Source organism: Cavia porcellus, unplaced genomic scaffold (genome assembly GCF_034190915.1).
Source record: "Cavia porcellus strain 051 isolate PalLab524CR breed Dunkin Hartley unplaced genomic scaffold, mCavPor4.1 scaffold_4, whole genome shotgun sequence".
Classification (NCBI taxonomy): Eukaryota; Metazoa; Chordata; class Mammalia; order Rodentia; family Caviidae; genus Cavia; species Cavia porcellus.
In genome coordinates this window covers 116,891,456-116,907,865 of record NW_026947487.1, presented here as the reverse complement: position 1 = coordinate 116,907,865, position 16,410 = coordinate 116,891,456, and the positions used below count along the sequence as shown (strand labels likewise).

Here is a 16,410-nt window from a genome sequence, read left to right as displayed (position 1 = left end):
AATCAAAAAAAACCTGCCGCCGATGAAGAAGGTCGTGATGATGGCGGGGACCCACCTAGCTCCCCCACTCTTCTCAATTTGATTTAACTTGGAAAACCAAAAAAAGTTTGATGCTTCCTGTGGTTCCTGTGATAATTCAAGGCTCTATTAGAAAACACGTCCCATCACTAAATCCACTCCACTCACATGTTTAGGGCCTTCTAACTCTGCCTACAGAACACATCTTTCTGAAATCCCATTAGCACATCAAACATTAAACTCACAGCCTGTCTGCCCACCTCTGCTCTCAACCTGATCCCAAACCTATGGTTTTTCCACGCCATCATTCCTATTCGTCTCAGTTACTCCTCTCCCCTGTGTGTCTGCCATTATCGTCCCTGGCCTGCGAGCTATTTTCCTTGGTGCTACAGCTTTTACTCTGGAGTGACTGTTCCAAAAGGAAGCTGACAGATCATCCTAAAATTCAGAAGTATCATGCCACATCTCTCTACAACTGTTCCTGGATTCCCATCGTTCGCAGCTTCAAGTCCATTTTCTTTTACCTGGTGAAACACACCCTTTGCAAAAAAGCCCCTGATGACTTTCTGTTTTTCCTCTCACCAATGCCCTCCTCGGATGTTTGAAGTTGGAGGGGAACCAAACCAAACCTCTCAGGGTCCTTGGAACGTGCCAGGTTCTTTCTCATTGGCAAGTCTGCTGAAGATGAGTCTTTAAAAGTACATTTTCAATACTGCATGGCCCAGTGGATTTATGCTTTCCCCTTATAGTGGTTGGGATATGCCACAGCAAAGATCTCGAAGGGCGGTGGTTTCAATAAAATAGATATGTGTTACTCTCTCAGGCGATAGTCCAGGCAAAGCAGCCCTGCTTCAAGTGGCGACCCCAGTGTGACACTTAGAGACAAGATAGAGGGCAGTGATGAGAGCAGATCTATCTGAGAGGCAACTGCAGGCTCAACCTTCTAGACCTGGCTTCTGCCTTTTTCCTTGGCATCATCAGATTGTTGTTTTTGCTCTCAGGGCCCCAATGGCTCACTGCTGCATAGTACCCTAGTCATCGGGAAGCTGAGGTAGGCATATCCTGCCCCCAGAAATATGCATTTGAGAAGTTGCCTCTGTACCTATCACTTCTGCTCATTTCTCATTGGCTGGCAGTGATCACATGACATCACCTATCAGGAAGGAAAAATCCAAAGTATAGGTCTTTCATCAGTAGTCAAATACATTTTCCATTATTTATTTTTCTCAAAACTAACTTGGGGAAATTGGTTTATTTTCCTTCCAGTCATGCACAATCTTGATAGACTTGGGGCACAGGAATCATTGTGTCAGCCAAACAAATTTCCACCCTAGCAGTGTCGGATGTTAGAACTTCAGGATGTAGAAAGGTCACCAGGAGGTTGGCAGTCACACACTCACTGGACGCATGACAAATCAGAATGCAGAAAGGTCATGTCTTTCCCTTGTAGCTAGAAGACGCCACCTGCCACCTTCTGAGTCTTCTTCCTGTGCCAAGGGAGGATGCATGGTGGTATACCATTGTGTGAAGACACCAGCTTTAGACCCCCGGGCTCTGGGTAATCATATGATGACATGACCCAGACCCTAAGGTTTCTGAGCTTCCTTTTCACAGAAGGATGTTTTGCACGTTCACTGGATGATGTTAGGGAACGGCCAGGCGAGCTGGGGAGGTGAACACTGGGTACAAGATGTCTAGTACTTCTTGCAACCGTCAGTATTTCTTAAACTCTTCACTTCTCTTCATCTTTACCTCTTTCTGAGACCCAGTGACAAGGCGTGGGTGTCTGTATTCTTGTGCATGCCTGTCTTTGTAAGGTGAGGCAGAGGAAGGCGGAGTCCTCCTCACTCTCTTCTTCGCCTCTTTGGCTAAAGATATCGACACTGTCTAATGGACAGTGGGGGTGGATGAGGGACCACTGCTGTGTCCCATGTTCAGTAAAGGCACCAGTTTGTGGCTAAGCCTCTAGAAGGAGCCACACCTAAGCTGGAATCCCACTTCTCCCCTTTCCTCGCCGTCTGACCTTGGAGATGATATTTCACCCCTCAATACCAACCTATGTTTCTAAAATTTAGGGTGGAAATCAAATGCCTACTCCATCCTCTGGCTGGAAGGAGCAGCTGAGATGATTCACCCAAATGTGCTTAAGACGATACCTGGGTATGTGCGTGCTCAGTACGTGTGAGCCTACTGTAAATTCCCTGTTTCAGCATGGATTTCAGCAGAAGCCATGGTGGAAGGGGAAGATGCCAGGAAGAAAAACTGGGAGGGTAGAATTGGAAGGACCTAGTGTTGCTCCAGTGTCAGAGGTATGAGAGACAGAGACATCTAGCAAAGTTTGTAAGCAAATGGATGATTTAATAGAATGATTCACCATGAGGGAAATGCATAGAGAAGACCCGGAGAGGAATTCCCATGAGCACGACATTAGCTAGGGACTCACACACGGAGATGGCAGATGGGTGTTTGATAGTTGAGTCTGCGGCTCTGTAGAGAAGTCTAAGCCCCAAACAGTCATTTAGGGGTTATTCTGCTCAGTCATGTTACCAGCCACAGGTCACAGGGACCAGCAGCTGGCAGTCGAAATTCAGGAAGTAGAGATGGTTAACTCCTGGTCACCAGGGAGTGCATGGCCTGCCTAGTGGCCTCCAGTGATTTATCTGGGTCAGCAAGCACAGATCAGGAGTGTTTGGCCTGAGGGCTGGCTGTGACCTTCCGCCTGGAAAGGTAGCTATTGAAGTGCTTGGAAGGAATGAAATCTACCCCAGGAACCTTATCCAGTAAGGAAGGAGAAGATTAAAGATCCCTTTGAAATGCATTTGGACTTCCCTGGCATTGCTAAAGCCCACAAGGCTCAGGGCCTTGGTGAGGAAGGAGGTTCAAGACGTGACAGCTGTGCTCATACCTGGCATTTCCCTTCCAGATATAAAGCATTTTCACAGCAATGGCACGTGCAAAACAAGAAAATTTCCCGTTATTTGGAATGCCCTTTACCTTACAATTTATGTTTTATCTTCTCCTGTTGTCCGGATATTTTAAACTTGTTTTGCTTAAAAACACCACAGGGAGGTGAAAGAACTGAAGATGGCCATGTAATTGAAGGACATTCATTACACTGAAACCTGCACGGCATTTTTGCAGGCAGAGAGGAGGGGCGGGCGTATTGTTTTCCTCCTGTGCTAATTTCCTATTGTTCCTGTAACTTATGGTATCTACACCACTGCCTTTCTCTCTGGAGTCTTTAGGGATGAATCCATTTTCTCTCTCTTCTAGCTCCTAGAGGCTGCCAGGCCCCTTGTGCATCTTCAAAGCCCGCAGCACCACATCTTTCTGACCCATTTTCCCTTTCATGTCTCCTGCTGACTTTTCCAGCACTGCTCCTCTTTTAAGAACCATGTTGGTTATCTTGGGCTCACTTGAATAAGCCCGGTTAACCTCTGTATTTTAAGGTCAATTGATTGGCAAACTTAATCTCACCTGCCAGAGGACATCTGAGTTGCTACTGGTTTTTAGAAGCTAGGGATACAGCAGATATGAGCATGCATGTCCAGGTATGACTTTGCAAAGTCGTTTTTATTCTCTGAGATGAATGCCTGTAAGTGCAAACAAGGTTATATGGTAATGGCATGTTTTATTTTATTAAAAAAGACTCTTGATGAACTGTTTCCCATCAGGACTGGACCATTTCATGTTCTAATGGGGAGCCCTGGGCCGTGAAGTGATAGGATCCTATTTATATCTCAGAAACAGTTTTCTGGCTCATGGGTCAAGAATGCCCGCAGGGAGGGCACATGCAGAAGCAATAGATCAAGAGAGAGCATCTCGGTCACCCAGGTGATGGATGAGCGAGAGAGTCTTCACGGATGGGTGAGGTCGGTGGTGAGAAGTGATAGGGTCAGGGCATGTATGGAAGATACAGCTGACAGTTGCCATGGAGTTAACTGCTCATAAGTTGGGAGTAGGAACGGGATGGGGAGGGTGGCTCCGCTTGGGCTTGAGCTGGACAGTGAGTGGTGGTCCTAAAGTCTCTTGCAAATGGACGAATGGAGGATGAGCAGACCTGAGGGAGAGGAGGCCATGTTCTATCCAAAGCAGAGTTCCACATGGGAGCCTTGAAGAAGTGCTTAACAATAGGGGAAAGGAGGAAAGAGGAAGGGAAAAGGAAAAAGACATAAATTAGCATATATATATGTATACATAAGATAGCTGAGATGACTGTACTACTAATCGCATTAGCTCTTGGAAAAGAACAGTTAATGCTCATATGATTAGATCAATTTTGCATGCCTATATCTGGTAATCTAAGCAACCCTTTTGAAGGTAACAATATGCAGTATTACACCCATTGTTAAAGTCCTATCATCTCGCTTTGAAAGCCTATACTGTTACTGTTTTGCATTTATTGTTGTTTGTCTTTTTTGCTTTTTAGTTTTCTTATCTGTGTCTGTTTTTCCTTTTAAATAAATAAACATGGAGCATGGAGCTGGGGAAGAGGAGGCAAGCTGGGGACAGAGAGAGCAAAGTGTAATGCCCATAAATGTGCCCAGTGAAGAGGTGGCCTGACGGATGACAAGCCTCAATCTAAGCTCAGAAACAATTGTTCCTCACCTCCTGTGTTCACGGAGGCTTCCGCGGTGATGCAGTGAGTGTAGCGGCCACAAGACTGTGCAAGGCAGGGTGAGGGGGCCAAAGCTTCCCTCAGGTTTGTTTCTGGTGCTCTGAGGGATGCCTTTGCAGGCACACAACTCCAGCAGCACTGGCTTTGTGCAGTCTGTAGCAAAGTTGCAATGCGTTCTCTCCTTTTTAAAACATTGTTAATGCAAACCAGTCCACTGGGGTTTTTAATTACAGGAAGAATTGAATACAAATCATGTTTAGTAGCCATGTTTTCTGTTTTACATTGTGGTCCCCAGGGTAAAAGGTTACTAAAGATATGATAGTTTCTCTGTTGCTAGAACTTTCCACGTTGGACTCTACCTTGGCGGTGACTTGTGCGGGCTGCAGCTGCTGGTCAGGGCAAATGTCACCAGTCTATCGCCGCACCTGTATCTGCTCTCTTCCTTGGACTGTCATCTGCCCATCGCAGCTGAACCCCGCTTAGGTGACTGTCCCAGGTCACCTACCGTCTTTCCAATAAGGAAATTAAAGTCCTGGGAGGAGATGTGGCTTCCCACACTCAGCTGACACATACCCAAGCAGAGCTCAGGGCCCTGACTGCAGTCCGCATGCATTTAACCTCACGGCCAGCTCAGAGATAATCCTTGGAAGATGAAATATTGTTAAGCCATGGTTCTGAGGCTTAACAATGTTTTCTTTTTTCTTTCTCTTTTTCTCTCTTTAACTTTCTCTTTCTCTCTCCCCTTCCCTTTCCCTCTCCTTTCCTCCCTTTCTCTCACTCTCTCTTTCTTTTGACTTCTTCACACTAATTAAATCCTCCCAATGCGAGAGCTGAAATGCGTTCCCTGCAGCTCAACAAACTCTGGACGCTCCTGGAGCCTGTAATGATTTACCATCTTTTGTCCCTGAAAATCAGGAAGGGATTTAATTACTGTTTCCTGGCCTTACCCAGACGAGTCTCAGAGTGGGCATGACATCCGTCACTTTTCACTCCTGGCATCCCGATGTGCCGCCAAGTGGGGAACAGCTGGTCATGGCGCTGGGCCAATCAATCCCATCTTTGGTTCTCAATTAGGGACATCCCCTGGGGACAAATGACAGTGTCTCAATGTCTAGAGATATCCTTGATTGTCACAAGTGGGCCAGAGGCTGCTACTGGCATCTAGAGGGCAGACAGGGAAGGGATCTGTTCAGCATTTTGCAGTGCCCAGGACTCCCCACAACTACGAATGATCTGGGCCCAGATGTCAGCAGCACTGGGTAGAAACCCTAGCAGAACAGGAGCCCTGGAAAATGCTCCTTTTCTTAAGCATAAATTCTTGGGGCTGTGGATTTAGCTCAGCGGCGTAAGTACCTGCCTTGCAAGCAGGCGGTCGTGAGTTCAATCCCCGGTACTGATAAAAATGAAAAAGACCAAAAAAAAAAAAAAAAAGCATAAATTCTTGGTCAAATAATTTTGATGCTAACAGTAGAATTCTACAAGACATCCGCTCTAGACGCCAGCACCAGGGAATGTTCGTATAGGAGGAAAAGGGGTCTTTGTGCTTGTGGCTAAAAATTTTAAATTCTGATAATCCTGGATTATCTGTGTGGATCTAAATGGAATTACAGGTCTCCTTCTGTTACGGTTCATATCTAGATGTCACCCCAAAGTCTCATGTGCTTATAGGCGGAGCTTTGGGGAAGTGACCACACCGCAGTCTGTGACACTGGATTAACCCACGGGTTTGTCTAGCACAGTTCTCGGTGTGGGTGAAGGATTTATTCGGGGTGTGGGTGGCACCAACCGATAGACTTGCAGCCTGCATGGAATAGAAGGGGAAGAATAAGGAAGTCTCCCCGCTTCCTACCAAAGCCCTGTACTGTGTCTCCTCCGCCATCTTCCTCTCCCATGCCACCTTGCCTTGGAGCCAACCCAGCTGACTATGGACTGAAACCTTTACAAACAGTGAGCAAAATAAACCTTTCCTCTTTAACTTGTGGGTGTTGGGTATTTTGTTCCAACAGTGAGAAAGTAATTAAAATAACTTGAGAGGTACAGAAGAAAACAGACACACAGCATGATTCAGTCACAGACTGGAGTGATGAGGCTACAAGCCAAGGAATGCTGAGACTCACTAGGAGCTGGAAAACGTAAAGAAGGACTCTCCCCTTGAGCCTCCTGGGGGGCGGTGGTCCTGCCAAACTTGGTTCTGAACTGCTGACCTCCAGAGTCATGCAGCAATAAATCTCTGTGGCCTTTCTTCTGCAAAGTTTGTGATAATTTATGGTGTTGGTATGAAACTAAAGCAGAGAGGAATATTAGTTTTCAAAGCAAACAACAGAAGTTAGGAGAGGTGGGATACAGGAAGGGGACAGAATGGGCATCGTTCCTATGAGAGAAGTACAGGAGTGTGAGGTGCAAGCTTTCCAGGGGCGTCTGCCAGTAAGTCTGAAAAACCTTAACTACTCAGCCAATGAGACAACGCAGTCTCACTCACCTATGGCCCACCGATCTGTCTGCCTCACTTCTGAAACCCGTTGTCTCATTAAACTCAAAAACATCCCATAGTGTATTTTAAAACAGTTCTGTGCTTGGCTTACTATAAAATATAGGATTTGTGAAGTATAAGCAGCTTATCATCTTAACAATTATATTTACTAATGATATATTTACCAAATATAATGATCATTATATTAACTAATGATACCTGGAATGAAGGACAAATATCTTTACAAAATTGTATCAGAAAAATGGCATGAACAAAATGATAATTTGGGAAAATGTTGAATGACTTTCCTGGTGAGACATAAACCTTCCCTGATCTGTGTCCTTGTAGAGCAGCATGTATGATGAGCCTATTACACTGAGACTAAGTGGAAAGAAAATACAAAAAGAAAATGGAGAGAAAAAGAGACGAGGGGAGAAAAATGAAAGCCCTACGAAGGTGTAACAGGATCTCTAAATTCCAGCCGTTAGTTTAGGTATTAAAAGCCGGGAAACCTGCCTTGGATGGAGCAGAGCCTGTGATATTCCAGGCTCCCACCTAGCGACTCCCAGGAGACTGAGTCATCGCTTAGCTGAGCCCCACAGGACTTGCAAGTGCCACTTGCTTTATCCCCAGACCCCAGCATCGTACCCAGCAGACCTTAGAATGACTTCAAATCTGCCAGCTTGGCCTTTATACCTATCATCAGCTTAATTCAAGAGAGACTCACTTCATGTTTAATTACTAATATAACCTCTCACTGTTTCATGTGTATCTCCTCTATTGCATGCCCCCGTAGCATCCAGCAGGGTTTTTATAAAATGTCATACTCCATATGCTACATAGCTCCCTCCAAGCCATGATCCCAGATCCTTGAAGTCTTTCAGCTATTTCCCTGGCCATGAAGATAGTTTTTACAGGGTGTATGCTTTCTGAATTTTCAGGTTCCCATGTTCAGCTGCCACCTGAAACTGTTATAGAGAAAAGTCTAGAAGTTAAAAATTCTTAAGCCTGAAATTATGTACCCTTCTGAGTAGTGTGACGGAATCTTTAAGTACCCCACTCCGTTTCCCCTGGGAAGAGACCCATCCCTTTGTTCTGCATATCCACACTGTATACACTACCTGCTCATTAGTTACTTAGCAGGTGTCTCAGTGATCAGACTGACTGTTGTGATGTCTCGGTGCTTAGACTGCAGTGGTCTGCATAGAGGACTGACGCTGTATCCTGGCATCCTTCATCTGCTGACGGGGGCACTGTGCATGTCACATCGCCACTGAAAGAAAGGAGCATATCACACGGCTATTTCTAGAGAAGGGGACCACATCCATGTAACTTTGATCATACTTTATTATTTGTTCTGTTTTAACATTAATTATTTTTGTTACTCTCCTACCATGTCTAAATTATAAGTTAAATTTTATCATGAGGAAAAAACACAGTTTATCTAGGATTCAACGTCTCCATGGTTCCAGGCACCCTCAGGGGGTGTGGGGACATGCCACCCACTGACAAGGGGTACTGCTGAGCAAAGTCCCCCGGACAGTTTCTGGTCATTCTTCCCCCACTAAGACCTTAGTACTATATGATATTTACACATGTGAGTTTGATTTCTTTCGCTTATGAGTATGGTCTCAAATTACATCTAATTACCTATAAAAGCTTCAAGTTTATCCTTCTGTATAGTTAAATAATACTCTATTGTTTAAAAATACCACATCTTTTTTTATCCATTCTGTAGCTAATGTGCATTTGAAGTGTTTCCAAGATTTAGGTATTACAAATTGTGCTTCTATAATGTTCTATAACGTTAAAAAAAAAAATTAAAGGAACAGTAAGATCCAAAATGCACAATAGATATTTTGAAAATGAAAGGGAAAGAATGTGCTTAAAGGGAAAGAACACCTGGGAGAGGGGAAAAGAGAAAGAGAAGAAGGGGAAAATTATGTGTTTATGTGTGTGTGTACGTATACAAGAAAGGTAACTATACTATTAATCTCTGTAAATTCATCAAAATAGCAGTTTGTGCTGTCATTGTTTGTCTGATCATTTTTCTTTTCATACCTAAATCTTGCAATATGAACAACTACTTCTCAAATAACAATATGAAATATATTAACTAGGATAATTTTTTAAAAGAGCTCAGTATTGTGCCCTGGGGTCACCAGATTTCTCCTTGTCTACACTTTCCTGGTTTTACCCCAACGCATCCTCACAAACATCCACACAGTGTAGACAAATCTTCATGAGCACTTAATTCCACTGTTTAGGTGATTTCCTTTCCACCTATGTACTGCAGAGTGTAGCTTCCCTTTACATCTTTAATTACCACTGGAATTATATTCCATCAGCCCTCTGTATCTGAGTTCTATGTGCATGGATTCAACCAACTATAGACTGAAAATACTAAAAAAACCAAACTGCATCTCTATTGAACAGGTATTAACTGTTTTTTTCTTTATTCCCAAGACAATCCAGCACAATAACTACTTGCATAGTATTTATACTAGGGTAGGAATTACAAGTAGTCTAGAACTAACTTTGTATATAATGGAATGTGTGTAAATTACACAAATATTGCATCATTTTATATGGGAGACTTGAGCATTTACAGATTTAGGTATCTAAGTGTCTTAGTTACTTTTTACTTGTCGCTGAGACAAAATACCTGAAGCCCAAAGTTGGGAAAGGAAAGGTTTATTTCTTAGTTTTTGGAGGTTTCAGTCCAAACTCAGTTGGCTCCAAGGCAGGCGGGCATGGCTGGGCCGCAGTTCATGGCAGCTGCAAACAGCAAACAGGAACCAGCAAAGAGCAAGACACACCTTTTTCCTGCCATTACATCACATCCTGGCTCCACCCCTATGTGGGTGGAGCACTGACACCATCAATCCAAGCACTAGACAATGGACCAATCACAAATACACAATGCAAACTCATGAGGCCTGGGGGACACAGACAGAAACCATGATACCAAGGAAGCTCCAGGACTCATGGGCTGCTCTTATCAAAGGACTGCAATACTAAACTCTTTCATCATGAAGGTAGACCTGCGATCTCCCTTAGAACATGCATTCCATGAAGACAGAGCTTGTATCTAACCCAGATGTGGCCCACAGAATCTCCACACCCCCAACTGCCAAGACAATGCCCAGTGCACTAGAGAAAGCTAAATGTTCTGCAGGGGGGCCCCAGGAACTGCTCAAGATACCCACTTCTCCTGGAGGTAGGAGTCCTGTTGGGAACAGCATTTTCCTGCCCGGCTTCTGAAGCTCTTTAACTGTGCTCCTTCACAAGTGACAGCAAGCTCACTGGAGAGCTACGTGAAAGAACAGAGGGGCCCAGCCATCTGCAGCTTCTTTGTGGGAACCTCAGACTCTGTGTTCACACCAGGAACAGCCCGTGTTGGTGGAACCGTGGGCTTTTGAGACCTCCTAAGTCACTGTGTGTGCAACACTGTGCCTCTCTGTTTGTGCCATGTAATCCTCAAATACTGCCAAGGAGACACAAGCCGAAGAGAAAAAGGAACAGAGATCACTAAGATCTAATAAATCCATATTGGGCCTGCTCTGTACTTACAAAACCATCTGAATGGCAGCACTCCATAAAGAGAAACATAAGCTAATGTAATTTTCTTGAAGTCCCCTGTAAAGTATTTTACTCTGTAATACAGCTGCATTTATGAAATAGTTTTATCTTGAATGATCCCAAAGGGCTTACTAGACTGAAGAAAATATCAAGTACACGGCATCTCAAAACCCCACCTGTGTACCTAACAATAAGGACTGGGGATTCGTGACAGCAGGTGGCCGTCTTTAAAAGCAGATAGTGGCTTATTCCATTAAAGCTTTGGGGAGAAGTAAAGAAAGAGAGAATTAGCTGCATTGGGCAAGAGCCGGATGGGAGTTCTATATTAATAAAGACCAAGGTTTTTTTTTTCTCCCACCCATGGTTCAAATTTAAGCGTGTAGCTTCTGTCATGGTCACTCTCTCCACAGCACGTAAGAGGACAGCATCTCACCACACTGCCTGTTGCATGAGTGCGTGAATGTATGGAAGGCTCCCAGGGATTAATGGAGGTCAGGAGTAGCCACTCTCCTAAAAAGAACTGCAAAACCTACTGCTCACCCAGCAGTTAAAATATCCTTTCCCACTCAGCTTTTACCTAATCCTTTTCTACCCACATGACTTGTGTTGGATCCTTCTTCTTCTTTCTTTTGGTGCTGGTTAGGTCATGGTGGCACCAGTGTTCAGTGCTTTACTGAGGAGACAGGGGCAGGGGAGGCCTGCAGAGAATAAAATGTCCTTCTGGGCTGTCTTCCAAGAAAAGCACTTTGCTGGGAGTGTGATGAGAAAGAGCCACAGCAGATGACGTGACTTCAGCGTTCACCCAACGCTGCCAAAGACAGCCCAACCCAATGAATGGAAGCGCGTACGAGGGGTGGGCAGTACCTGTTATGGAGGCTGAATTTAAAAACACAGCAAAAGACACATTGCTATTAATCGCCCTCAAAATATTCCCTCTTGCTTCAAACACACGGATCCCCTGGCTCTCGCCCCTTTCTGAAACAATTCTGGAAGTTCTCTTTTATGCATGTATCATCAAGTTGTCTCAATGTCTTGAGTTGATTTAAAACATTTCTGGTAATTGATGTGGAATAAAAACACGACAACATGTCTCCATAGTCGCTGGACAGGTGCCACGTGACTTCCGGCCCCTCTCCAAAGCCAACCTGACTATGGGAGGTGAATGTCTGAATCCGGTCAGGACCCCGAGGCAGGCTTGGCAGTGCAGCTGGAGAAGATGCTCAGGGAACAGGCTGCTTCAGAAAGGGGTGAGAACGTGGGATAAATACGTTTACAGTGACGGGAAATAGAATTAAAGGCAACATGCCTTGCACTGTAATAATTTTTTAAAAGATTCAAGCCTTTGAGTGTGTTTTTGGATCACTCTTTCTAAGAAGGAACTCCCTGCTCTTCTGGCATGTGGACAGAGATGGACTCTCCCCAGAGCCGTTCCCCTCCTGGGCAGTGGCTCCCCGCCATGCCCTGGCCGCTCTTCCTTCTCTTTCCATCCTAAACGGCCCCTGGAATGTTCACTTCGCTTCCCACACCACCCCCAGAGGCTGGACACTGGATTAGTCAAAAGAGTGAGCTGGGCAAAGGTGGAAGTTGTTCAGCTTTTAATTTGTCTGTGTTCTTATTCATTGATTTGTCTACAGAGTGTGATTTTAAAAACAAAGTGGGAAACAGTAGTGTGGCTCTCCGATGGAGACAAGGACAAGAAGAAAGCCTGAAAAGAAAGCCGAGTAACCCACCAGCGCCAGCATCCTAGAGCCTCAGCCAACCTCGGGGCTGTGTTTACTTCTGGTAACTGCCTTGTGCTTACCTCCCCCTGAGAAATTGGTCACCCTATTTTATTAACAGGAAAACAAAGGTTCAGAGAGGCTGAAGAACTTGCTCGGTGTCACATGGGAGCCCACCTGGGTACAAGCATTTGAATCCAGATTGGTCTGTTATGGAGCTTTTACTCTGTAAGTCCTCCTTCCATGACAGTGTATTTATTTTTAATCTTTCATTTTGAAATCAACCAATAGAAAAGTCATGGAAATAACACAATTAATTTCCTTTATATCCTGCACCAAGGTTTCCCAAATATTAACATTTCACCCCATCACATAATTACGTCTTCCACCCCCAGCTATCTGAGAATAACATACAGAATTTCTGTCTCTTTCTCCTAATTTCCAAGGGGCACTTCCTACAAACAAGAATTTCTTTTGCTTTTACAGAACTACAGAACAATGATCAAATCAGGAAATTAATACTCTTGAGAGACAATCATCTCATCTACCAAATATATTCAAATTTAGCCAATTACTACATCAGTGTTCTTTATTCTAAAAGAAAGAAAAAACAATCTCCTGGCCCAGGATGTACTGTTCTGTTTAAATCTCATCTCTCTGTAGCCTCTGTTGGTCTAGAAAAGTCCCTCATGCTCATTCTGTCCTCTGCGACCTTGACATATCTCAGGATTATCATCTGGTTGGTGCATAGACCACCCCGTAATTGGTCTGACCTTTCCTGTGAATGGCTCTGGGGATGCATTTGTGGCAAAACATGAATAGCATCGTGTCCTTAATGCCCTTGATCTGGTGGCAAATAGTGGGTTTATAATGGTGACACGAATTGGCTTTTTAAATGTTGTTTTGACTAAATTTCTCTTATATAAACTTAATATTTTTATCATATGTAACTATCTTATAAGGATATTTATAAGTTACTCAAATATCTGGTTTCTTTTCACATTTTTCATTCAATAATGCTACCCCTCACTGATAACTTTTCCCTAAACAGTGTTTACTGTCATGGTTACTGTCATGGTTTATGTCAGTGGCCCCCAGACCTCAGGCCTTTGCATTATGCATCTGTGATTGGTTCCTTGTCTAGCGCTTGGATTGATAGTGTCAGTGCTCCACCCACAAAGGGGTGGAGCCAGGATGTGATGTAATGGCAGGAAGAAGGCGTGTCTTGCTTTTTTGCCGGTTTCTGTTTGCAGCCACCATGAACTGTGGCCCTGCCATGCCACCCTGCCTTGCAGCCAACTGAGTATGGACTGAAACCTCCAAGAACTGTAAGAAATAAACCTTTCCTTTCCCAACTTTGGGCTTCAGGTATTTTGTCTCAGCGACGAGTAAAAAGTAACTAAGATAGTTACCAAATGTCAGTTTTCTGGTTGTGTGATTTCTTCTACATTTGCCATTTGATTTTAAGCAAGTGTTTTATCTTTACCCCATTTATTAGTTTATTTTTAGATCTTAAACTATAGTCCCATGGATTCTTATTTTGTTCTGAGGAGTAGTAATCTGCCTTTGCTATTATGTAGTTTCGTACTTTACTTGTGCACAATTTAACCAATGGGAGGCCTACCATGCATTTTTTTATACCCAAGTACCCTAACCCTCTCCACCCTGGTTTTATTGCTTCCTAAAATCTGCCACCTTTTGGCTAACTGTCCTGAACCCTTTATCTAAAGAATTTATTTTCTGAGCAGGGCACAGACCTAGTGCTGTAGTTCCTGCCTGTTCCTGGTGGCTGCCTTTCGAAGCACAATTTTCAAAAGGCTTGCGGAAGAGGTGAGGGGCATGAAATGGCAGCTTCCCAGGCAGCAGAACGCCTGGCCCTGCCAGCTGCTTGGAGGCACAGGGTGAAGGATTTCCGTCTTCCCTGAACCCTTCCTGCCTTCTCTTGCCCTCTGCTTTTTAGAACGCTCCTCTCGTTAGCTTGAAAACACGGATTCCAGCTCCAAGATTCATCCTCCCCTGTGACTCTCTCCTCCCTCCCTGGGCAGAATTAATTATTTTCTTCCTGGCAGCTCTAGAAGTCCTTGGTTTAGGCTTTTATTATAGCATCAGTCATATGGTCTTCTAATTATTTTTGACACTCTGTTCCCCTCAGTAGGCCGTGAGCCTTTCACAAATGGGTTCTTCTATATATCTTCATGGAAGTAATAAAAAACATATTGATTGGTTTAAAATACATTTGAGTATGTGTCCAGGTCTTCGTGTAGACCAGAGGTCGCAGCTTTTTCTATGAAGAGTCTGGCTAGATGACCCCAGTCTCTCCAGCAACTACTCTACATGGAGTAGTCCATGGTAGATGGAGAATCAGAAAAATATACAGGAATGGATGTGGCTGTGTTTTAATAAAATTTTCCTTCTATAAATAAGCATGTAGCTGGATTTTGCCCAACGCCAAGGTTGGCTAATTCTGAGGTGTCTTCCCCTCTCAGGTCTCCTTGCTCAAATCACCTTCTGCAGGAAATCCATCACTTAACCTGGCTAATTCCTGCATATCACTAAATCCTCGGTTCATATTTCACCTATTTGGGAAGGAAGGGAAATTCCTCAAACTATATAAGAATAGATTAAATTCTAGCACTTCATAGTACTCTTCGCCATTAACCATAAGTATTGGTTTTATCTTGTATTGCTTTAATGAAATTGTCACAAGAATGGGTCATTTCCTTTCTAAGTCTGGGCTCTCAGTACTCAGCACCCCAAGGCTTCCTGGAATGACACACTTGCAGGGGAGCTGTCCCTAACAGAGTCCTGAGGAGGCAGAGTGTGAATACCCAGCTCCACTGCTCCTCATTCTGAGACTCTGAGATTCTTTCTTTAGAGTGGCTTTGAGAAATCGCCAGCGGGACTCACTTTTATTTTCCTGCACTGGCAGTTAATTTGATAAACAACAGTTTTGTTGACTGTTTTCATTACGTTATTTCATTTCCTCTTCTCATCTAGATATTCCTTTCTTTCCCCAAATAATATGTATTTGAATTCTTGCTGTGTGATCTAGGGGAACGAAACATAACGTTCAGAACAGCCCTGTGAGGTGTGTCTTGTCACCTTATTCTTTAAAATTAAGAAACACAGGTAGAAGGATTAAGGCCAACCCATAATCCCATAAAAGCGTAGTGCCTAAATCTCAGCCTTCTGACCCCAAAACCTGAACCTGACCCAGTCCACTATATTTATTACTCTTAACAGGTGTTCCTCTAGGGCATTGTTGGTGAACTTGTGGCAAGTGTGTTTTTTTTAAGACAAAATTTTAATGTATGAGTTTTTTCTACACTAAAACCTTAGTATTCAGGTTTAATCACAGTGTTTGCACCTTGTGATAAATAAGTGGGTTCTGGATTGCAGTTTGGGCACCCGTGGCTTGCCAACACTGACCTAAGGTGCACTGAGTGCTTGGATGGATGAATGTAGTTCTGATATAAATCCCAACTCCCCAACTTACAAATAGTTCCTTTGTAGTCATAGCACAATGCCGAATACAATGACTCTTTAGGTGAGAATGAAATGTGAAAAAGTCTAAGCCTGTAAAACTGTTGATTATTTCCCTTAACTTTCTGTTCCTATCAGGTGCAGCCTCCTGATCCTATTTGAACAAGAAATTTCTAAATCCCCATCCCACAGCCTCTGATTCTGCATGGCCAGCAGCTTCGTTTGCAGTGATTTCTCTGATTAGAGAGTCCAGCCTACGCAAAGTGCCTCTTCAACTGTTGAAGGCATTAAACTCCCAGACCAGAAAGTCTTACCCCACTGGAACTGACCATGAGCTTACCTGTGCCTCATAGCAAATTGCACAGATATGGGTAGAGGTGTACACATGGTGTTTGAATAGAAGGGAGTCTGTCCCAGTGTGAGGTCAGGCTGAATCAACTCCAGGGCACTAGTGAGGCACAGAGTAGGACCAGCGGAAAAACATAAGAGAAAATATGCCAGCATCAGGGAAGATGTCACAG

The 16,410-nt window shown here is 44.0% G+C and overlaps 1 protein-coding gene across 3 annotated transcripts in view; it reads left to right on the top strand.

Annotated features, from left to right (window-relative positions):
- The window catches only part of Cdh13 (cadherin 13), a 1,022,569-nt gene that overhangs the window by 296,345 nt on the left and 709,814 nt on the right, over positions 1-16,410 (top strand). The window lies entirely within an intron of this gene.